This window comes from Anabrus simplex, chromosome 1 (assembly GCF_040414725.1).
Source record: "Anabrus simplex isolate iqAnaSimp1 chromosome 1, ASM4041472v1, whole genome shotgun sequence".
Taxonomy (NCBI): Eukaryota; Metazoa; Arthropoda; class Insecta; order Orthoptera; family Tettigoniidae; genus Anabrus; species Anabrus simplex.
The window spans coordinates 383,505,767-383,531,746 of record NC_090265.1 but is presented as its reverse complement, the minus strand read 5'-3'; the positions used below and the strand labels follow the sequence as shown (position 1 = coordinate 383,531,746).

General features: G+C 41.1%; 1 protein-coding gene across 2 annotated transcripts in view; it reads right to left on the bottom strand.

The window, feature by feature from the left end:
• LOC136856816 (putative fatty acyl-CoA reductase CG5065) overlaps window positions 1-24,814 on the bottom strand; it is a 220,612-nt gene extending 195,798 nt beyond the window's left edge. Inside the window, exon 1 of one of the 2 annotated variants that reach the window (XM_067134952.2) lies at window positions 24,751-24,814. The gene's annotated coding sequence lies outside the window, so the exon portion shown is untranslated. Of the gene's footprint in view, window positions 1-24,094; window positions 24,151-24,750 lie in introns of those variants that run through there. The other variant, XM_068224972.1, reaches the window with a different exon arrangement.
• Between the last annotated feature and the right edge of the window lie 1,166 nt (window positions 24,815-25,980).

Here is a 25,980-nt window from a genome sequence, read left to right as displayed (position 1 = left end):
CAAAGGAACTTGGAGCTCGATCTGGACATACATCTGTCCCTCGCGAGAAAAAACACCGACTGCCCTGGGGTGACGCTTCTGAAGCCTTATGTTAACTGAGAAGCTTCCCCTCTCAAAATTTCTATACACCCTGTTCTCGGTGTGTTTGAGGCACAATAGTGCGACCACCAGGTGACCAGTAATCTTATAATACAGATAAGGCATACCCGTGCGAAACCCGATTGTGGAATCTCCTGTAGGCTAATAAATAAATACATTTCTTCAACTTCCCCCTCGCTCACAGGATTCCGCTTGTCAATAGACTGTGAAGACATATAACACATGGCCCCTGTAATATTCCGCTGTTATGTTATCATCTATTATTCCTTCTTTTAGCCAAGGATTATTACCAAAAAGGACGCTACAAACTCTAAATAAATTATCAAATCACGAAAAGCTCTTTTGAATCATAGCGCAGTGCAGTGTTATACATTTCGGTGATTCTTTCATTATAGAGGACGAAGTTGGTCATGCTGATTTCAAGATGCTCCCATATTTCGATGCTAAAAAGTGTACCTCTCCCACTCGGCAACAACTTCTCCCTTATTTTAAGCTCCGGGATTCCCTAGCTCGGCCACACCCGTGGCGTCCCAAGCTTCGAGGTCCCGCAAACTTGCTTCCAGACAAAGAAATGCGCGTCCCCTTGATCACCAGGCCTTGGTTCATGATCCTGTCGGGTACAGTGTGTGTGTATGTATGTATGTATGTATGTATGTATGTATGTATGTATGTATGTATGTATGTATGTATGTATGTATGTATGTATGTATGTATGTATGTATGTATGTATGTATGTATCAGTGGCGTATCCTGGAATCTCCACTGAGGCATGCAACTAGTAACCATGCAGTTAACACAACGTATTAAGTAAATTTCAATTCTACTCACCCTAATTACATGTAGGTGAACTCGAGCCAAACAGTTTTACTGTAAGTTTCTGGATTGAGCGTGCGTACACAATTCTTGTTTTCTGTTTTTAAATTTACGAGGGTTCGCCTCTGTGGTGTAGTGGTTAGTGTAATTAGCTGCCACCCCCGGAGGCCCGGGTTCGATTCCCGGCTTTGCCACGAAATTTGAAAAGTGGTACGAGGGCTGGAACGGAGACCACTCAGCCTCGGGAGGTCAACTGAGTAGAGGTGGGTTCGATTCCCACCTCAGCCGTCCTCGAAGTGGTTTTCCGTGGTTTCCCACTTCTCCTCCAGGCAAATGCCGGGATGGTACCTAACTTCAGGCCACGGCCGCTTCCTTCCCTCTTCCTTGTCTATCCCTTCCAATCTTCCCATCCCCCGCAAGGCCCCTGTTCAGCATAGCAGGTGAGGCGAGGTACTGGTCATCCTCCCCAGTTGTATCCCCCCACCCAGAGTCTGAAGCTCCAGTACACTGCCCTTGAGGAGGTAGAGGAGGGATCCCTCACTGAGTCCGAGGGAAAAGCCAACCCAGGAGGGTAAGCAGATTAAGAAGAAGAAGAGGAATAAATTTACGAGGGAAGGTTGAGGTCTCCCGGCTTTAACTATTTGAATCTTTTCATCAAACGAACGGCCAGTAAATGGCTTTTCAAACTGATTTACAATTATATCCGTTTTAGACTCATCCATCGTTAATACCACATCTGCGCAAGATATAATAAAACACCTAAAATACAATGAATAACTCACTAGTTAGCCACAACTCAAGCACTGGAGGTAAGTCACCCCAGTGGCATTGGTCAGTTTCGTCACGTTGGGTTCTCGCTGGGGGGTGATCTGTGGGTCCCGTTCGCTGTAAAGATGCCGACTTTCTCCACGTTGCTAACAGATGGCAGAGGGTAGCACGGATATAGGGTGACAAATTCTGACCAAGTTTCAATTGCAGCGACATCGTTCGGAGGGTTTCAGAACTACGTCTGCCACCGAATGCAATTTTAAGATTGAATGCCTTTCTTCCTGAACTCGTCCATTCGCTGTCTCTTTCTTCCTAGAGTGGTGTAGACGGCGAGACTACACCAGCACCACACGTTGTCAAGCAACGGAACCAGTACAGTTGCGCGGACATTTTGAACTTCTGAGAGATGAAATCGTTAATATTCGACTTGAAACAACCTAAAATCGTACATCAGACAGTTCTTTGTGTTATCATAACGCATGCAATGAATGCCTTGCATTCAAGGAGAATACGCGTCTGGTATGTATGTATGTATGTATGTATGTATGTATGTATGTACTAGCAAGATACCCGTGCTTCGCTACGGTATTATACTGAAATTTATAATTGGATGCTTTACGTTTTATATATAAACCGCCCAAATTCGCGATCTGACTCGTTTTCTGAGAGAATCCGCAAAAATTTGTGATCTGACTCGTTTTCTGAGAGATTACGGCAAAGTTCCTCCCATTTTTCAATCTTTCTTTCCAGCAATCGATTTCGTACTTCCCGGGCTACGTCCAGGTATTCCACCCCGTCAGTTGGATCCCTAAATCTTTGCTATCTTTTCCTACAAGCATTTTTAGTATGGATCAAATCCTTGAGGAGATCCGGCGAGGTGTCGTTGCCTTGGCGGTACTGAAACCGCGGCCGGACTGCATTCCTAGTCATTACCCGTCCAGGATACATTTCCAGCGTGGTCCGCACATTTTGACGACGGTCCAAGACATTATTATTATTATTATTATTATTATTATTATTATTGTTATTATTCTGGACCCCACAGCAAGGCGCAAGACGGCTACTTGGCGGTAAATTACATCTGCTGCCATTGTCATTGCTGAAAATGTGACCAGCACCATTGTCGCGGTTAGGCAAGCGCGCGGTATTTCTGGCGATACGAATGACATACTTCCGTGCATTACTGACTTTACTATAGAGGTGAACAATTGCACTATCAATCTCATTCCTATCATTTATTTCAAATGTGTTTAAATTTTTATTTATATGCCAGGAGAATCTACTGTAATCTAAGAACATTCTCCAAAGGAAAAGATGGCTCTTGAAAACGAACCCAGGAAAGATTAAAAATGATCGGTTTGTGATCAGAATAAGTACATCGAAAATCCACAGCCTGTTTCCAGTCATTCGACCGGGTCAGGAATGGAATGAATAAAGCCCCCATCTAGCGGCGAGGATAGGAATTGTGCCGGCTGACGAGGCCTGTCGCACTCCTCTGGGTCAATGATTACTGAATGACAAATGAAATGAAATGATATTGGAGAGTGTTGCCGGAATGAATGATGACAGGGAAAACCGGAGTACCCGGAGAAAATCCTGTCCCGCCTCCGCTTTGTCCAGCACAAATCTCACTTTGAGTGATCGGGATTTGAAGCACGGAACCCAGCGGTGAGAGCCGGCGCGCTGTGCGTGAGCCTCGGAGGCTCCTTATAAGTACATTATGAACAGTAAAATCAATTGGCCTCACCTCTTTTTTCACCCCACCGCCGTTAACTTGATTCCGCCCCCCCCCCCAAAAAGGAGGCGCGTTTCTCTTTGTACCAAATACCAATGTTCACGTCTGTTACTTTCAGTTTTGAGATATAAGTATCCCCATAAAAATAATTCACTTTTTTCACTTCCTTTCACACTCATCCCCCCCCCCCAATTGAATTTTCCGGCAAAAAATACTTGTTTCTTTAATAGTAAAGGATCTTCCAAATACCAATTATCACGACTCTAACTTCTTCAGTTTTTGATTTATTTGTCCTCATGAAAGGAATTCAACTCGTTTTCACTCCCGGCCCCCAAGATGGTTTCCCCACAAATACGCGTTTTTCTTTGTTTTAAAGGAGATCCAAATACCAATTTCCACGTCTGTAACAACTTTAGTTTTATTAGATGTATGTATCCTCATACAATTAATTTTTCAATTATTTCACCCCACCCCCCGTTTCATTGGAATTTCCGAGACTACGTCATACTTTACTTTTAAAGCAGATTCCAAATATCAAATTTCACGTCTGTAACATCTTCATTTTTGAGACATCAGTACACTAATTGAAATGAAATGTCGTATGGCTTTTAGTGCCGGGATATCCCAGGACGGTTTGGCTCGCTAGGTGCAGGTCTTTCATTTTGACATCCGTAGGTGACCTGCGCGTCGTGTTGAGGATGAAAATGATGATGAAGACAACACATACACCCAGCCCCCGGGCCATTGGAATTAACCAATTAAGGTTAAAATCCCCGACCCAGCCGGGAATCGAGCCCGGGACCCTCTGAACCAAAGGCCAGTACGCTGACCGTTCAGCCAACGAGTCGGACAGTACACTAATTAAAAGAATTCAACACCATTTTCCGCCCCCCTTCCACCCAAGTGGTATTTGCGAAAACTAAAAATACACGTTCCTTTATTTTTAATAGAGATAAAAAATACTATTTTTCACTTCTGTAACATGTTAAATTTTTTGAGATATACTGTAGATATTCTCATTTTAAAATTTCCCCCGTTTTTTAGTTCCCCTCAAGTGGAGTTTCCAAAAACTAATCACCTATGTTTCTTTACATTTACAGGAGATTCCAAATATCCACTTTTTACGTCTGTAACATTTTACGTTTCTCAGATATTCTGTAGATATAGCCTTTCAAAAAATGCACATCAGTTTGTCACTCCTGTTTAACCGCCATTAATTGGATTTTCCAAAAACAAAAAATACGTGTTTCTTTATTTTTAAAGGAGATCCCATATACAAATTTTCAGTTCTGTAATATCTTCAGTTTCTGAGATGTAAGTATCCTCATTAAAGGCATTCAACCCATTATTCACCCTTTTACACCCTTCCTATTGGGATTTACAGAAAACAAAAAAAATACGTTTTCCTTTATTTTTAAATGAGATTCTAAATACCAATTTTTACATCTGTAAACTTTTAAATTTTAAAAATGTAAACACACACATTTTAAAATTTCACCCCCCTTTTCACCCCCCATATTTGGATTTTCCAAAAGAGAAAAAATACCTATTTCTTTATTTTTTAAGTAGATCCCAAATACCAATTTTCAGGTCTGTAATATCTTCAGGTTCTGAAATATAACTAGCCTCATTAAAGACATTCAACCCATTTTTCACCCTTTTCCACCCTTCCTATTGGGATTTTCCGAAAACAAAAAATGCGTGTTTCTATATTTTTAAAGGAGATTCTAAATACGAATTTTTCATCTATAAACTTTAAAAGTTTTGAGCCATAGATACACTCATTTTACAAATTCACCCCCTCTTCACCCCCAATAATTGGATTTTCCAAAAACAAAAAATACGTGTTTCTTTATTTTTAAAGGATATACCAATTTTCAGGTCTGTAATACCTTCAGGTTCTGAAATATAAGTATCCTGATTAAAGTCATTCAACCCCTTTTTCACCCCTTTTCACCCCTCATATTGGGATTTTCCGAAAACAAAAAAGTACGTGTTTCTTTATTTTTAATGACCGAGCTCGATAGCTGCAGTCGCTTAAGTGCGGCTAGTATCCAGTAATCGGGAGATAGTGGGTTCGAGCCCCACTGTCGGCAGCCCTGAAGATGGCTTTCCGTGGTTTCCCATTTTCACACCAGGCAAATGCCGGGGCTGTACCTTAAATAAGGCCACGGCCGCTTCCTTCAAATTCCTAGGCCTTTCCTATCCCATCGTCGCCATAAGACATATCTGTGTTGGTGCGACTTAAAGCAAATAGCAAAAAAAGAAAAAAAATTAATGAGTATTCTAAATACCAACATCTGTAATTTTTCAAATTTTTGAGATATAGATACACTCATTTTAAAAATTACCCCCCCCCCTTTTCACCCTCCCATGAATTGGATTTTCCAAAAACAAAAAATACGTGTCTCTTAATTTTTATAAGAGATCAAATGTACCAATTTTCAGGTCTGTAATATCTTCAGTTTCTGAAATATAAGTACCGGTATCCTGATTAAAGACATTCAACTCCTTTTTCACATTTTCACACGTTTTCACCCCTCCTATTGGGATTTTCTGAAAACAAAAAATACGTATTTCCTTATTTTTAAAGGATTCTAAATACCAATTTTTACATCTGTCAGCTTTTGAAGTTTTGAGATATAGATACGCTCATTTTAAAATTTCACCCCCTTTTCACCCCCTTAGCGACGGAATATCCAAAAGTCCTCTTTTAGCGAGCACCTACATCTTAATGTGAATATATCCCCAAATTTTCATTTCTTATGTCCAGTACTTTTGGCTCGGCGATGATGAATCAGTCAGTCAGTCAGTCAGTCAGTCAGTCAGTCAGTCAGTCAGTCAGTCAGTCAGTCAGTCCCTCAGTCAGTCAGTCAGTCAGTCAGTCAGTCAGTCAGGACAAGTTATTTTATATGTATGTATGTATGTATGTATGTATGTTGAGTATCATCCCGAAGGCTGGTTTGATCTTCAGGAGCACCGCCATCAGCTGCCAGAGATGACCGAGGCATCACTGAGGAGGCATACTAGGAAAATGATTTAGCAGTTGTACTTCCTCTTAAGACAATGATCACCACCACTACCATTAGATGACGAAGATAAAGTAGAGCTGTGATTACACCAGATTTAAATACATATAACATAAAGTGTTTGTGATAGATTTCCGTAATTGCATAATTAAAAATTATATACGGTACGGATCAGAAGCTGTCATGAAGTGGCAACTATCCGTAACCTCAGCTCTTGATGGGGTAGAGTGGTTAGCTCTACGCCCGGCCGCCTTTGCCCCCAGGAATTAACCTGGTACTCATTTTTGGTGTAGGCTGAGTGAACCTCAGGGCCATATGCACCTTCGGAAGTAGAAATCTCGTTTCTTAAATTTTAGGACTTCCTGACCGGGATTCGAACCCTCATCCTTCCGTGCGAACCGAGCACGCCTTTACCGCCTCGGCCAGGCAGCCCCTCCTGACAATTTCTAAACACATAAATATTTTTTCTATGATACTTCTTTTATTATGATTAGTAATGTTATAGCTACAACATGTATTAGAATCAGTGAAATCCATCCAGTAAATTTTTTTTCATGAAGTTATTTTCAAGTACTAATTTTTAAATTAATTTTCATTTTAATTTGTTTAACTTAACCAATGAAGCTGAATAATTCTAGCATATATTCTTTTTCTGTATGAATCATAGGGCCTAAATTGATGCAAAATTATCAGAGTTATCAGAGAAACGGTTCTGGAAAACAAAAATTGCGGGAAACGAGCAAGGGTTTTCTTGGATAAATAGGTCTTCACGTCGGTCATAACTCCGAAATTATTGGGAATATGAACAAACATTTTGCACTGCTGTTATAAAGAGAAAAGTTCATTTTAAAATGAAATACTGAAATTTCGCATTTTTTGGTCAAAAAACCGACTCTGGAGGGTAAACAGATGAAGTAGAATAGAATAGAATAGAATAGAATAGAATACTTTCATCCCCTAGTTTCGGATCGCCGGGAACTGAGGATAGAGTAATCATTTATTGCAATACAGATGAGTTTTGATACATGCATGGTGCTGTTATAATTAAATGATCCAGTTACCACCTTAAATATTACAATTACGCATGCTCACTACTTACACCCGATCTGTTACTTGTAGTTTCCAAGACTTTTAATTTTTGTCCTAGACGTTAACATTGTTATATACCAGGTGGATCACCAGCCCCTTATTTATTGGAGGTAGATAACCCAACTAACGCGTATATCGCAGTCATCTGAAAAATATTAGTACCTGTTTCTTTATGGCCTTAGTACAACCATACCGTTTATATAATGCTCGCGAATATGGTAGAAATCATTAACGGCAGTGTTATTTCTATTACTTGAATTATAATGAATGTGTAAAACGCACACAGCTGCGATTAACACTATCTTACGTTTGGATAGAAAGTGTCTATGAGGACTACAGAGTCCTTACAACGCACTGCAGCTTGCGGTAGCTAAGGTGGTTACATCACGCATTGCTGCTGTGTGGCAGTAGGTTCGATCCGCAGGCTGGTACACGTTCTTTTTTCTTTCTTTCGAATAACGCCGTTTACAGTGACTGTAATATGGCCGCATATCATCCTGTTCCTTGTTCTACTTACCCTCCAGGATTGGTTTTTCCCTCGGACTCAGCGAGGGATCCCATTTCTACCACCTCAAGGGCAGTGTCCTGAAGCTTCAGACTCTGGGTCAGGGGACACAACTGGGGAGGATGACCAGTACCTTGCCCAGGTGGCCTCACCTGCTATGCTGCACAGGGGCCTTGGTGGGGGATGGGAAGATTGGATGGGATAGACGAGGATGAGGGAAGGAAGCGGCCGTGGCCTTAACTTAGGTACCATCCCGGCATTTGCCTGGAGGAGAAGTAGGAAACCACGGAAAACCACTTCCAGGATGGCTGAGGTGGGAATCGAACCCACCTCTACTCAGCTGACCTCCTGAGGCTGAGTTGACCCCGTTCCAGCCCTCGTACCACTTTTCAAATTTTCGTGGCAGAGCCGGGAATCGAACCCGGGCTTCCGGGGATGGCAGCTAATCACACTAACCACTACACCACAAAGGCGGACTCATCCTGTTCCAAAGAGTGAATTTTTATTTGATCCTGAAAAGGATCGTTTTTATCCGATGTTTCATAGCCAGGTTGGACTGCTACATGATCGTCTGTAGGTAGGAAGTAGGGTGCTCTGCATAATCAGAGTAACAAGTGTTCGAAATGTTGACCACTTTACAGTGTTCATTTAACATTTTACCATTACGGAGCACGTGGCATACATATTAATTCGACCATACCGTCTCCATAAATTAGCAACAATTCAACGTACCCTTCATAGGAATACATTTTCAGGAAATTAATAAGTGCTGTGATGTGACCTGGTAGGTGTGGATTATTATTTGCGTGCGTTGGACTCGGGGAGTTGTTGATTCGAATCCTATGCTGTCCGTCCTGGAAATGGTTTTCCTTGGTTTCCCATTTTCACCACCAGGAAAATGCCGGGACGGTACCTTAATAAAAGACCAAGGCCGATTTCTTTCCCAATCCTTTCCCCATCGACCCTTAGGAGAAAGACGCCAAATCAGAGCATAGCCAATACCAAAGAAGTGAAAAAATGAAAATCCACAGCCTGTTTCCAGTCATCCGACCGGGTCAGGAATTGAATGAATGAAGCCCCCATCTAGCGGCGAGGATAGGGATTATGCTGGCTGCCGAAGCCTGTCGCACACGTCTGGGGCAATGATTAATGGCTGACAGATGAAATGAAATGACATTGGGGAGTGTTGCGGGAATTAAATATGACAGGAAAAACCGGAGCACCCAGAGAAAATTCTATCCCGCCTCCACTTTGTTCAGCAAAAATCTCACACGGAGTGACCGGCATAACCTATTCATTCAATCGTATTACGGGTACCTGTATTATTTCGAGGCGCAATAAATCACATGTTTGCAGAATGATCCTTAGTATTTGGCGCGAAATTGTGCATAGTAGTTTTTCCTTGTCCGCCTCTGTGGTGTAGCGGTTAGTGTGATTAGCTGCCACCCCCGGAGGCCCGGGTTCCATTCCCGGCTCTGCCACGAAAATTTAAAAAGTGGTACGAGGGCTGGAACGGGATCCACTCAGCATTGGGAGGTCAACTGAGTAGAGGTGGGTTCGATTCCCACCTCAGCCATCCTGGAAGTGGTTTTCTGTGGTTTCCCACTTCTCCTCCAGGCAAATGCCGGAATGGTACCTAACTTAAGGCCACGGCCGCTTCCTTCCCTCTTCCTTGCCTGTCCCTTCCAAACTTCCCATCCCTCCACAAGGCCCCTGTTCAGCGTAGCAGGTGAGGCCGCCTGGGCGAGGTACTGGTCATTCTCCCCAGTTTCATCGGCGGTAGAGGTGGGATCCCTCGCTGACTCTGAGGGAAAAACCGACCCTGGAGAGTAAACACATGAAGAAGATGAACAATGTATCAATAAATGTATGCTCTCAGTCTACAGCTACGGAACCCTAGCAGCTGAGGAAGAAATATTTCATCTATTGTAACCTAAGCAAGTTTACGTGCAATTAACACATAGTTACCTTAAACGACAACGACAACAATACAACCATTATATTAAAAGTTGACTTTGTGCTTGCTTTCTTTGATTGCCTTTTGCCACATATTTTTTACCATTTCGAAAAATTTGCTGTCCTACCCGGTGCGATCCGTTTTTTGTTTAACAATTTTATAACTGTATAAAATTATTTCCCTTGTTCTATTTTTGCTTTATCACCACTAGCCAGGTAATTGATTTGAAGTGATTCTGTGTCAATACATACTTTCAACAAATGTGCCTCCTACATTAATTCTCGACATAACAAACAGCATTTTTCTTCATTTTTCTCTCTTAGACCCTTATTCTTATACATACGATTTGTTCTAAGCCAGTCTCTGTACTTCCAGGGAGGATTGCTATGTTATCAGTGAAGGCCAATCAATTTACACTAAGCCGTTTGTGCTTTGAATCTAATTTTGTCTCATGATATAGACCCCATTCGCCTCTGTGGTGTAGTGGTTGGTGTGATTAGCTGCCAACCCCGGAGGCCCGAGTTCGATTCCCGACTCTGCCACGAAATTTGAAATGTGGTACGAGAGCTGGAGCGGGGTCCACTGAGTAGAGGTAAGTTCGATTCCGACCTGAGCCATCCTGGAAGTGGTTTTCCGTGGTTTCCCACTTCTCCTCCAGGCAAATGCCGCGATGGTACCTAACTTAAGGCCACGGCCGCTTTCTTCCCACTTCCTTGTCTATCCCTTCCAATCTTCCCATCCCCCCCCACAAGGCCCCTGTTCAGCAAAGCAGGTAAGGCTGTCTGGGCGAGATACTGGTCATCCTCACCAGTTGTATCCCCCGACCCAGAGTTTGAAGCTCCAAGACACTGCCCTTGAGGCGGTAGAGGTGGGATCCCTCGCTGAGTCCGAGGGGAAAACCGACCCTGGAGGGTAACCAGATTAAGAAGAAGAAATATAATATAATATAATATAATATAATATAATATAATATAATATAATATAATATAATATAATATAATATAATATAAAGATCGTTTTAACTGTTGCTCAATCGCAGTCTTCCTGATTCTTTACATTATCAAAGTTGTTATACAAATTTTAACGATTTGTCTTGGAAATACACTGGTCTTTAGGAGGTCATTTAACACGAAATCTATACTCAGGCCAATTACCCCTTACATATTCCAACAATAAAGCAGTAATATTCATAATTAATTAATTTTTCAGTTGAATTTGTACTTGCACAGACCTGTAGGTCTATTAATAACCGTTTTATTAATATTGCTGTCATGTTAGTTTTCTGCTCATTGATGGATCCTTTTTGCTAGTTGCTTTACGTCGCACCGACACAGATAGGTCTTATGGCGACGATGGGAGAGGAAAGGGCTAGGAGTGGGAAGGTACAGCCCCAGCATTTGCCTGGTGTGAAAATGGGAAACCACGGAAAACCATCTTCAGGGCTGCCGACAGTGGGGTTCGAACCTACTGTCTCCCGAATACTGGATACTGGCCGCACTTAAGCGACTGCAGCTATCGAGCTCGGTAATGGATCCTTTAATACTTGGTAAAACCACAGAGACGGTCTTTCTGAGGATGTAAAAAGGGTGGTGGAGAATGAGTGTCTGCCATTGTAGTGAAAACTGCCCAACTCGATTGTAACTGGCAGTACACAAGGTGTCCTGACATTGCAATGAAAATTCCCTAACCCGATCTTCACATGAGAAGCGACGTATGGCGTCTTCCCTGCCGTGTTTCTGGGGTAACGCTAAGAACTATGCAATTTAATAAAGTCTTACTCACAACGTGTACATTACTTCATCTAGAATTCTATATACAACTAGCGAATGTACCCGTGCTTCGCTACGGTATTCTACATTGTATTCGAATATCGAAGTAAATAGTGTACATGCAGTAAATAAGATAGTTTTAAAATTGCATGTCTCTTAGCGTTATCCGAGAAAGAGCATGGGGAGGTCCCCGTACGTTTCCAATGTAAAGTGTTTGTTACGGATTTGTGATATAACGGCAGGCTCACTTGCCTACTGGCATTCACAATCAGGTTGGGAAGTTTACATTATAATTGCAGGCCCCATTGCCTACTATGCGGACAGAATCGATTTGGGGAGTTTTCGTTAAAATGGCAGCCCCCCTTTCCTACCTCCAGACAGATTACAGTTTTCATTATAATGGCAGGCAATTACCCTACTATCACTCGAAATTGAGTTGTGCAGTTATCATTATAATGACAGGCCCCTTTTCCTACTGCCAGCCAGCGTACTGCCAGTCACACCAAGTTGGTGAGTTTCCATCAAAATAGCAGGCCACTATGCCTAATGCCAGTCACATTTTAGATGAGTACATTTCTTTATAATGGCGGGCACCCTTGCCTACTGCCAAACACAATCGGGTAGGGGAGTTTTAAACAAAACTGCATGCTCACTTACCTTCTGCAAGTCAAATCGAGAAGGGAACTATTCATTACAATTGTAGGCCTTCCTTACTAATGACAGTTACACAGGAGTTGGAGAAGGAACCCTTTCCTACTGCCAGTCAAAGTCGGTGTGGGGAGTACCGATTACAATAGCAGACCGACCCTTTCTCGATCGCTAAATCGACATCAGTGAATATATATAGATCGACATACGAAAGTATATGCGTGTTTACAATATTGAAGACCTTCATTTACAGATTAACTGCTACTAAACGTACGTCATATCGACAAAGGATTATACCATAAGACACGCCGGATTTAGTGGCCTAAATGGCTGGTCCAATGATATGTCATCTATTCTTGGGTCAGATTTAGAAACGTGGAACAGGGTAAAGGTTTTGTAAGATCATCTCACATTACATTACTTTTCGGATAATAATGTGACAGGTACATACGTAGCATTTGGCTCACATATGGCTACTGAGTGGGCCAATTTTCGTGAAGAGTTTGATGATTCTGTATTTCATATAAGTAATTGAAAGTATGAATAATGCATGTGAAAATTCCAAATTGACTTAACATCGATTAATAGAGAAAAATCAAACGTAAAAGGGATACAGATACGGCATAAAGTCATAAGACCAAGGTTGTAGATCATTCCAAATTGAACGGAGATTGTGCAATCCGTTACGTGATAGGAATTTCCGAAGGTCTGCACCATCATTAAAATTGCCTGCATATTTCGATATTCTTCGGGGATAAAAAATGAAAAATTTAATGATATAGGATTTTTCATTCGTTACGGGCTAAATTGTCAAATTTCAATTATCTTCTTATTCTTCTGGCAGATTATGCCACAATGTGGATTTTGGGCGAGGCGGGTAAAAATTAGGACTTTCAGGAAATCAAAAATTATGGAGATTGTTATTATTACCCCTTAAACGGAAAGCTGTACGAAAATTTCGCCAAAATAGTCAGTGTAGAGGTACACAGTCGTTACGATTTGATTTATATAGATAAGGAATCTGCTCCATGTAAAACACCTTTTGGGCTATGTCCGCTGGACTTAACCTGCAAAAGTGACCATTCATGATATCTCCCTTATTAATCCTCCTGACGAAAAAATGCACATGAAAAAAAAAGGTTTAGAGGTGGAATTCCATCAGGTTTGGTCGATTTCCAGTCAGGTTGGTCTTGTTCTGTATATATTGTGGAAGAGTAAAATCACCATTTCGGTTCCTTATAAACCGCCAGTCCATTCCGGAACATGAAATGTTATTTAGGTTTAAAACCTACCTTTGGACAGGTGGATGCTAAATATAAATTTTGTTTCGAATGTCTTCAGTAGTTTTCAAGTTGTAAGGAATACGCTTTACACGCACCCGCTCGTGAGTTAAGTCCGATGGGACTTGTACAGAAAAACGGTCCTTTAATGATATCTCCCTTATTGATCCTCGTATCGAAATGATGCACATGAGAAAAAAAGGTTTAGACATTAATTTCTACCAAGGTAGGTAGACTTCCATAAACTTTTGTTGTGTATATTTTTTGGAAGTGCAAAATCACTGTTTCGGTTTCGTATAAACCCCCAGTTAGTTCAGGGATTTAGAAACAATATTTGCCCTGAAACCTATCAAGGACAGGTGTATTCTAAATACGAATCTTGGTGGAAATGCATCCAGTAGTTTCTAGCATTCACGTACATACGGCGTAATTAAGGAAGAAAATAATACAGTTAAGAATGTTGAAACTAATAGAAAATGGATTATAACTGAGGACAGCCGGATAACGACAAATAAATAAATGCCGTGAGTTATGGATATAATAAAGCGCTAACAGAGGAGAAATTTAGGTTCAGTGATTCTTAGGTAAACAAATATGAAGATGACTAATGGTGTTATTACTTAATCTATTCGAGGGCGGTTATAACCTCCAACGATATTCCGCCAATATCCCGCAGATGAGCCGATTGATGCCTCTCTTGCCATCTACCCAAGGAACAACCACGAATTTAAAAGCATGATGAGGAAAATGGCAATACGTTACTTCCCTGCTGGCATGCAGTCAGAGACGTTGCCATGGTAACCTGTAGGTTCGTTGTCGGTCTGTCGGTCACTAAATGCAGAGCATGATACCAGCAGAAAATTGTAAATTTCTCCGTCATGTGAAGAGTAAGGTAAATTATGAACATAACGAAAGTTGTTTATAATGAAGAGACGTTTCACGTACGGTAAACGAAGTTTACAGAAAATCAATAGTATAAGAGAAAATAGAGGAAAACCACTGTGGTTTTCCTATAAACACCCCGTCTATTCAAAGATTTTAAAATTATATGCATATCGGAACCTTTCCTGGGATGAGTATACTCTAAATATGAAGTTTGGCTGAGATCTATCCAGCCGTTTCGACGTGATGGTGGGAAAACCACTCTGGTTTTCCTATAAACCCCCCGTCTATTCAAGGATTTTAAAATGATATGCATATCTAAACCTTCCCCGGGATTAGTATACTCTAAATACAATGTTTGGTTGAGATCCATCCAGCCGTTTCGACGTGATGGTGGAAAAACCATTCTGATTTTCCTATAAACCCCCCATATATTCAAATATTTTAAAATGATATGCATATGGAAAACTTCCCCGCGATGAGTATCCTATAAATATGAAGTTTGGTTGAGATCTATCTAGCCGTTTCGACGTGATGGTGGAAAAACCATTCTGGTTTTCCTATAAACCCCCTGTCTATTCAAGGATTTTAAAATGATATGCATATCAAAACCTTCTCCGGGATGAGTATACCCTAAATATGAAGTTTGGTTGAGATCTATCCAGCCGTTTCGACGTGATGGTGGAACAGACAAACAGACAGACAAACAGAAACAATTTTATTTATATAGATTTTTACACTCGTTCTTCACCCCCTTTCCATCCCCGCCCAAAGGAGTCCTATGAGTCCCTTACACAACAGTATATTTTTTTCCCAGATATTAAGTCTTATTTGTACCTATTTTGGTTGACAGCTATGCCCAAACGTACATGCATAATCTCACTGCTCTAGAATCCTGGAGCTGACGTTGCCATGGTTTTGGCAGTTCATTTCTTTATCCGATTCCTAGAGCAGGGGTAGTGTGGTGCCAATATCTCCGTAACGGTTGGTTTTAGGGCCTTAAAACATGGTTTTCGGGCCCGTAGGGCTTACCGAGTTTTGTTCTTTGCGTCAAGAGGATTAGATTGAGCTTTGTCTCGTCCTTATACGACAAATTCGATATTTTGCCTATCTATCTATATAAATAAAATTGTTTCTGTTTGTCTGTTTGTCTGTCTGTTTGTCTGTTCCACCATCACGTCGAAACGGCTGGATAGATCTCAACCAAACTTCATATTTAGAGTATACTGACCCCGGGGAAGGTTTCGATATGCATATCATTTTAAAATCTTTGAAAAGACGGGGGTTTTATAGGAAAAACGGTTTTCCTCCATTTTCTCTTATACTATTATAGGCAAAATATCGAATTTGTCGTATAAGGACGAGACAAAGCTCAATTTAATCCTCTTGACGCAAAGAACAAAACTCGGTAAGCCCTACGGGCCCGAAAACCATGTTTTAAGGCCCTAAAACCAACCGTTACGGAGATATTGGCACCACACTACCCCTGCTCTAGGAATCGGATAAAGAAATGAACTGCCGTAACCATGGCAACGTCAGCTCCAGGATTCTAGAGCAGTGAGATTATGCATGTACGTTTGGGCATAGCTGTCAACCAAAATAGGTACAAATAAGACTTAATATCTGGGAAAAAAATATACTGTTGTGTAAGGCACTCATAGGACTCCTTTGGGCGGGGATGGAAAGGGGGTGAAGAACGAGTGTAAAAATCTATATAAATAAAATTGTTTCTGTTTGTCTGTCTGTTTGTCTGTTCCACCATCACGTCGAAACGGCTGGATAGATCTCAACCAAACTTCATATTTAGGGTATACTCATCCCGGAGAAGGTTTTGATATGCATATCATTTTAAAATCCTTGAATAGACAGGGGGTTTATAGGAAAACCAGAATGGTTTTTCCACCATCACGTCGAAACGGCTGGATAGATCTCAACCAAACTTCATATTTTGAGGATACTCATCGCGGGGAAGTTTTCCATATGCATATCATTTTAAAATATTTGAATATATGGGGGGTTTATAGGAAAATCAGAATGGTTTTTCCACCATCACGTCGAAACGGCTGGATGGATCTCAACCAAACATTGTATTTAGAGTATACCAATCCCGGGGAAGGTTTAGATATGCATATCATTTTAAAATCCTTGAATAGACGGGGGGTTTATAGGAAAACCAGAGTGGTTTTCCCACCATCACGTCGAAACGGCTGGATAGATCTTAACCAAACTTCATATTTAGAGGATACTCATCGCGGGGAAGTTTTCCATATGCATATCATTTTAAAATATTTGAATATATGGGGGGTTTATAGGAAAATCAGAATGGTTTTTCCACCATCACGTCGAAACGGCTGGATGGATCTCAACCAAACATTGTATTTAGAGTATACTAATCCCGGGAAGGTTTAGATATGCATACCATTTTAAAATCCTTGAATAGACGGGGGTTTATAGGAAAACCAGAGTGGTTTTCCCACCATCACGTCGAAACGGCTGGATAGATCTCAGCCAAACTTCATATTTAGAGTATACTCATCCCAGGAAAGGTTCCGATATGCATATAATTTTAAAATCTTTGAATAGACGGGGTGTTTATAGGAAAACCACAGTGGTTTTCCTCTATTTTCTCTTATACTATTGATTTTCTGTAAACTTCGTTTACCGTACGTGAAACGTCTCTTCATTATAAACAACTTTCGTTATGTTCATAATTTACCTTACTCTTCACATGACGGAGAAATTTACAATTTTCTGCTGGTATCATGCTCTGCATTTAGTGACCGACAGACCGACAACGAACCTACAGGTTACCATGGCAACGTCTCTGACTGCATGCCAGTAGGGAAGTAACGTATTGCCATTTTCCTCATCATGCTTTTAAATTCGTGGTTGTTCCTTGGGTAGATGGCAAGAGGCATCAATCGGCTCATCTGCGGGATATTGGCGGAATATCGTTGGAGGTTATAACCGCCCTCGAATAGATTAAGTAATAACACCATTAGTCATCTTCATATTTGTTTACCTAAGAATCACTGAACCTAAATTTCTCCTCTGTTAGCGCTTTATTATATCCATAACTCACGGCATTTATTTATTTGTCGTTATCCGGCTGTCCTCAGTTATAATCCATTTTCTATTAGTTTCAACATTCTTAACTGTATTATTTTCTTCCTTAATTACGCCGTATGTACGTGAATGCTAGAAACTACTGGATGCATTTCCACCAAGATTCGTATTTAGAATACACCTGTCCTTGATAGGTTTCAGGGCAAATATTGTTTCTAAATCCCTGAACTAACTGGGGGTTTATACGAAACCGAAACAGTGATTTTGCACTTCCAAAAAATATACACAACAAAAGTTTATGGAAGTCTACCTACCTTGGTAGAAATTAATGTCTAAACCTTTTTTTCTCATGTGCATCATTTCGATACGAGGATCAATAAGGGAGATATCATTAAAGGACCGTTTTTCTGTACAAGTCCCATCGGACTTAACTCACGAGCGGGTGCGTGTAAAGCGTATTCCTTACAACTTGAAAACTACTGAAGACATTCGAAACAAAATTTATATTTAGCATCCACCTGTCCAAAGGTAGGTTTTAAACCTAAATAACATTTCATGTTCCGGAATGGACTGGCGGTTTATAAGGAACCGAAATGGTGATTTTACTCTTCCACAATATATACAGAACAAGACCAACCTGACTGGAAATCGACCAAACCTGATGGAATTCCACCTCTAAACCTTTTTTTTTCATGTGCATTTTTTCGTCAGGAGGATTAATAAGGGAGATATCATGAATGGTCACTTTTGCAGGTTAAGTCCAGCGGACATAGCCCAAAAGGTGTTTTACATGGAGCAGATTCCTTATCTATATAAATCAAATCGTAACGACTGTGTACCTCTACACTGACTATTTTGGCGAAATTTTCGTACAGCTTTCCGTTTAAGGGGTAATAATAACAATCTCCATAATTTTTTATTTCCTGAAAGTCCTAATTTTTACCCGCCTCGCCCAAAATCCACATTGTGGCATAATCTGCCAGAAGAATAAGAAGATAATTGAAATTTGACAATTTAGCCTGTAACGAATGAAAAATCCTATATCATTAAATTTTTCATTTTTTATCCCCGAAGAATATCGAAATATGCAGGCAATTTTAATGATGGTGCAGACCTTCGGAAATTCCTATCACGTAACGGATTGCACAATCTCCGTTCAATTTGGAATGATCTACAACCTTGGTCTTATGACTTTATGCCGTATCTGTATCCCTTTTACGTTTGATTTTTCTCTATTAATCGATGTTAAGTCAATTTGGAATTTTCACATGCATTATTCATACTTTCAATTACTTATATGAAATACAGAATCATCAAACTCTTCACGAAAATTGGCCCACTCAGTAGCCATATGTGAGCCAAATGCTACGTATGTACCTGTCACATTATTATCCGAAAAGTAATGTAATGTGAGATGATCTTACAAAACCTTTACCCTGTTCCACGTTTCTAAATCTGACCCAAGAATAGATGACATATCATTGGACCAGCCATTTAGGCCACTAAATCCGGCGTGTCTTATGGTATAATCCTTTGTCGATATGACGTACGTTTAGTAGCAGTTAATCTGTAAATGAAGGTCTTCAATATTGTAAACACGCATATACTTTCGTATGTCGATCTATATATATTCACTGATGTCGATTTAGCGATCGAGAAAGGGTCGGTCTGCTATTGTAATCAGTACTCCCCACACCGACTTTGACTGGCAGTAGGAAAGGGTTCCTTCTCCAACTCCTGTGTAACTGTCATTAGTAAGGAAGGCCTACAATTGTAATGAATAGCTCCCTTCTCGATTTGACTTGCAGAAGGTAAGTGAGCATGCAGTTTTGTTTAAAACTCCCCTACCCGATTGTGTTTGGCAGTAGGCAAGGGTGCCCGCCATTATAAAGAAATGTACTCATCTAAAATGTGACTGGCATTAGGCATAGTGGCCTGCTATTTTGATGGAAACTCACCAACTTGGTGTGACTGGCAGTACGCTGGCTGGCAGTAGGAAAAGGGGCCTGTCATTATAATGATAACTGCACAACTCAATTTCGAGTGATAGTAGGGTAATTGCCTGCAATTATAATAAAAACTGTAATCTGTCTGGAGGTAGGAAAGGGGGGCTGCCATTTTAACGAAAACTCCCCAAATCGATTCTGTCCGCATAGTAGGCAATGGGGCCTGCAATTATAATGTAAACTTCCCAACCTGATTGTGAATGCCAGTAGGCAAGTGAGCCTGCCGTTATATCACAAATCCGTAACAAACACTTTACATTGGAAACGTACGGGGACCTCTCCATGCTTCTTCTCGAGAACACTTTAAGAGACATGCAATTTTAAAACTATCTTATTTACTGCATGTACACTATTTACTTCGATATTCGAATACAATGTAGAATACCGTAGCGAAGCACGGGTACATTCGCTAGTAATAGTATAAGAGAAAATGGAGGAAAACCGTTTTTCCTATAAAACCCCCGTCTTTTCAAAGATTTTAAAATGATATGCATATCGAAACCTTCCCCGGGGTCAGTATACTCTAAATATGAAGTTTGGTTGAGATCTATCCAGCCGTTTCGACGTGATGGTGGAACAGACAAACAGACAGACAAACAGACAAACAGAAACAATTTTATTTATATAGATAGATTTATATAGATGTAGAATTCCGCAACGAAGCACGGGTACATCAGCTAGTTGTTCTATAATTGTGTAAGATCCGCGTCAGTAGATTTACTGACCCGTGCTTCATGGTAAAATGGTGGTCTTTTACGACAATAATAATTTAAGGGACACTTAACTCGTATTATTATTATTATTATTATTATTATTATTATTATTATTATTATTATTATTATTATAAGTCTCATTACCTACTTTTTACGGTTTTTGGAGACGCCAAGGTGCCGGAATTTTGCCCTACAAAGCACCTTTAAATACGAGCGGACTGAACCGTGATTGAACCCGCCAGCTCGGGCTCAGAAATCATTGTTTGAGCCACTTACCCTACCTATATTATTATTATTATTATTATTATTATTATTATTATTATTATTATTATTATTATTATTATTATTATTATTATTATTTCTATGGGCTTTACGTCGCACCGACACAGATAGGTCTTATGGCGACGATGGGATAGGAAAGACCAAGGAGTTGGAAGGAAGCGGCCGTGGCCTTAATTAAGGTACAGCCCCAGCATTTGCCTGGTGTGAAAATGGGAAACCACGGAAAACCATTTTCAGGGCTGCCGATAGTGGGATTCGAACCTACTATCTCCCGGATGCAAGCTCACAGCCGCCTCTACGCGCACGGCCAACTCGCCCGGTATATTATTATTATTATTATTATTATTATTATTATTATTATTATTATTATTATTATTATTATTATTATTATTATTATTATGAGAATTCTTCATCATACCTCGAGAACTTGATGGAGTCGTTGCTGACGGAGGTGCCTTCACTAGTTCCACCAGCGTACTGAGTGGTGACGACAATGGGTTGAGAATTTTACAGGGATCACTATACCGTACTCCCCAAGGACATTAGTCTTGTTGCCCCTCTTCGATCGTTGCGCGATAACCTCCCACCGCTCGTCTGGTTCCTCCTCTTGTTTCAACATGTATGTCTTTCTCCTTGTCTTAAAGCCTGTTATTTATGTGACATTTTGTTTCCTTAAGAAGACATGCTCATTTTGCCTCTTTATCTTACTAAAATAATTATATCCATTATTATAACAAAGAATCGAGTACCGTTCTGCACTCCCAGTTGTACAAAATATTTTGAACATGCTAGGACATAATCGATTTTGCAGAACCCCATACAGCCGGAGGAGTTAATAAATAACGGCACTGTCATATAATTACCCAACTGAAATGGTGTAAACTCCACCACCACATACGTAAAATCTGCCAAGTCGATAAAGTCCGCCAGTCTATACTTCAGCATAAATTGACTTCGAGCGCTTTCCAGACTGGGGACTGGTTATGAAACTTCGAATCAACACACTGAGGGCTGTCAATGAAACTTCATAGGTGTGGTTTGAGATGTTTGCTCAGTTTAAGTTAAAAAGCTGTTTGAACAATACACTGTTGCTTTTCTTTTTCTAATTTTGTATCCGTGAAAAAAGAGTTCAAATCAGTTTCATTTCAATCTAGTTGTTACTGAGTGCAAATAATGCGCACGAAAATGTGCTTTTGTTTGTATTAATTTCAACAAATTCGTGCTTTTGAAGAATCTTTTTTTACAATTTGTTTTATGTCACACCGACCCAGATAGGTCTTATGCCGACGATGGGATAGGAAAGGCTTAGGAGTGGGAAGGAAGCGGCCGTGGCCTTAATTAAGGTACATCCCCGGCATTTGCCTAGTGTGAAAATGGGAAACCACGGAAAACCATCTTCAGAGCTGCCGACAGCGGGGTTCGAACCCACTATCTCCCGGATGCAAGCTCACAGCTGCGCGCCTCTAACTGCACGGCCAACTCGCCCGGTTTGGAGAAAATAGTCACTGTAACTGCAAATAGGGATGCTTTTTACCAGCCAGACAGCATCTACACAAACACAGTTCTAGCTGGAAAACATGTCTTCGTCAGTAGTTTAGTAGTCACTTCTCTTTGCCAAAAACATTGCTCCAGTGCTATTTCTAGCTTTATCCGTGTATTTAGGAGCCTGGTGATGATGATGATGATGATGATGATGATGATGGTGGTGGTGGTGGTGGTGGTGGTGGTGGTGGTGGTGGTGGTGGTGATTGTTGTTCTTGTAAAGAGCCTAGCATCCAGGTCATCGGCGATACTTCAAAGTCTCTGTTGGCCGATACTACGGCTGCCTGTCCTTTAACGTTACATACCTAGTTAATGAGAGATCTTCAGAAGTGAATAAAAAAATGAAATATACGTAAACATACCGTATTTACTCCCTTCTCTCGGCCGTTGACATATCGTCACATACATTTTACCTCCACCAAGGTTCTGTCGGGATGTACGTCGGTGTCTCCACGAAACTAATAAAGTATAACTAATGTATATATTTGTTCCGTTTAGTTTTCAAAGTCATTTTGTAGAGAGCAGTCCTGGGTGAGGTTGCGAAAGTTTTCTCAAAAGTCAGTTGCACTATAATTATGCACGTGATTAAGCTATATTTATGCTGAGTCTCAGACTCTCTGAGGAACTTGTTCTACTTTATGCCGAATCTTCGAGATGTACAGAACTCAAGTAATTACTCGGCTAGCATTAATTCGTAGATACGTGAACACGAGTAGCCTTAATGGACTTGAATTTCTATCCAAATTCTTTCACTTAAGATCAGCATGCAATTTGTCGTTATTTCTCTATAAGAATTTTAACTTTACCGACCCAATTAATGAGGGTTCTCCAGAAGGAGAAAGAAATAAGTTACGTATGCGTATTCTAGGCCGACCCCGCGGTGTAAGGGGTAGCGTGCCTGCCTCTCCTTGGGTTCGATTCCCAGCCAGGTCACGGATTTTTACCTGGATCTGAGGGCTGGTTTGAGGTCCACTCAGCCTACGTGATTACAATTTCGACACCTCATAATATGCAGGCCTTTGGGCTGAGCAGCGGTCGCCTGGTAGGCCATGGCCCTTCGGGGCTGTTGCGCCATGCGCTTTTTTTTTGTGGTTTAATGTGTATCCTAGATACTAAGCGTAAATTCGTGTCCATGCCCCGAGTTTATACAGGTCTTTTCAGGTACTCCTCGGGGGTGAGCCTCATTTACCTGTTTCGACCACCTGCTAACCCTCCTGCCAAACATAAATTACTGGCGTACAGATAATCGAACCCAGGCCTCCGAGGACGGCATCTAATAGCGCTGACCGTTCCAATGAGCTGTACGGCGCACCTTCCTCATGAAGGAAACTGGAACATGTCCATAACTTGGCACTGCGACCTTGCAGACATAATTGAGAATGAGCGCACTCTCAACAGTTATACAGGACACATGAGCCGATGACCTAGATGTTAGGCTCCTTTAAACAACAAGCATAAGCATTATCATGATGATGATGATCATCATCACAGTTATGCATGAAGAGATTCGCTACCCTATTCACTTTACTTCAAATTGACTAATGACATATCATAATCATTATAAAATATCAAAGCCATTTCTTGACAGTGCTGATGTAGTTATTTTATTATTATTATTATTATTATTATTATTATTATTATTATTATTATTATTATTATTATTATTGGTTATATACAGTCGTATCAGCACACACTTTATTAAAACATAACCGGTTTTCCGACACTAAGGTCCATCATCAGTGTTAAAATTTAAATTTAAATTTCACATAAGTGTGTCGTCAAAATGAGTTAAAATGAGTTTAAATTTTAGCCCTGTTGACATCAACTGTAAAAATAAGAAGAAAAAAAGTGTAAAATTATAAAATTTATACTTATAAACTTACAATGTTGTTGTAAAAGGTATGGACATACCATATGGAGGGCTGGCTTTTCCTCGTGCTCAAGCTGTTGGTCGAGTACTAACAAACGTCCAGCTGTAACTACGGAACCGCGCTGCAAGCACCTGATGTTACGTCACCTCAAGGTTTCGTTGGAAGCACATGATACTACCGCGTCGTCAACAAAACAGGTTTACCAATGGGAGGTCCACTATCAGGTTTCTTAGCCAATATTTATTTAAATAATCTTGAGAAAACTATCTTGAACACATATCAGAAAGAAATAAAATTATGGTCCGTTTTGTTGACGACACGGTAGTATTTTTAAATGGAGACCTCATTACTCCTGAAACATTTCTGGGTTGTTTGAATTTGCTTGACAGCACATTAAATTCACTAGGGAGAAAGAAATCGATAAAAAGTTAAATTTCTTGGACCTCACATTAACAAAAAACAACAATAGGATAGATTTCGATATTTTTAGGAAACCCACACAGGCCATCATCACCATCAATAAAAATTCCAACCACCCAGGAACTCACAAACAAGCAGCTTACAACAGCTACATTAATAGATTACTAAAACTTCCCTTAAGTAGGACACACTCTCCTCTACAAGTGGACTCCAATCTTCCCGCAGCAACGTCTGTTCTTTTTTTTGTAAGTCGGGTGACACCACAACTATACCTACTGCATCCTTCCGACGGTAATCAAGCATATAGGCTGGCACCAAGTCGGAAGTCGGCCTCCCCAACATGTACACCCTTATCGTCCGTGATGTCAATCCTGCTCTCTCCAATGACGACATCTACACGGAACTCCGCTCAACAGGCATCCATACCGCCTCCAGACTCTACGCCGGACCAGACCCATCGCCTGATATTCCTTCTTCCGACGACTACTTCAACCTTCTAGATAATGGAGCATGCATTCACCGCCATCTCCACCGAGTCGAAGCTACTCCTCCGAACATCATGGCTCAACTACTCCTCGAAACACCTGATACGTCTGTCACAGCCGATTTGTCTGTAGCAACCGCGCCACCTCCATCTACAACACTGTTCCATCCTTCGTCGTCTAGCTCCACCACAACCACCACCACTTCTGCTCACACCTCCTCCAACATTCCTATAACCACTTCAGTTATGTCCCATCCTTTCCCCCTTATGGCATCTCCTCTGCCCATCTCTCCCACCACTGACCAACTTCGCCCCGAGTGCACCTTACTTCAGCCACCTGCCGAGGGAAATGCCACCGAAGCGCCTGCAGACACGGCCCGTCCACCGTCGTCACTGCCGCCATCCGACAGCCCAACAACCTACAGTTGCGTCGTTTGCGGTGTGGACCCTAGCATATCATCTGAAGACATCGTCCATGAACTCCGTCATGCAGGATTACCAGTGCGCCGAGCGTTCCGGATCTTCAACGCAGATGGACCCACGTATTTAATGAGACTCCACCTTCCTACACTCCACGACGCTCAGCGACTTATCCACCATGGTATACAGCTCTACGGCCGCCACCACCGGGATGAACAGTCTCGTTCTCCTCCTCAACCTTTAACCCGTCCTGCCACACCTCGTCGCCGTCCCCGACCTACACCTCCGCCTCAACCACCTAGTCCACATATCCGACCTTATCCACAACCACCACGCTACTTTTCGCCACCATCGCCAACATCTCACCTCCTCAGCCTCCTACTCACTTCTCCTGTTAATTTCTCCTCCTTCTATCACATCCTTGCACTTCACCTTTTCCCTTGCAACTTTGGTTAAATCTTCCCTTATTTGCATCTCTGTTATACATGTCTTTGTATTATTTTGTAAATCTGCCATAAAGCGCTGTATACCCTACACGTCCTTATACTCATCTCCTTTACTTATTCAAACCGCTATTACCCATCTCCCTCTTCTCTCAATTC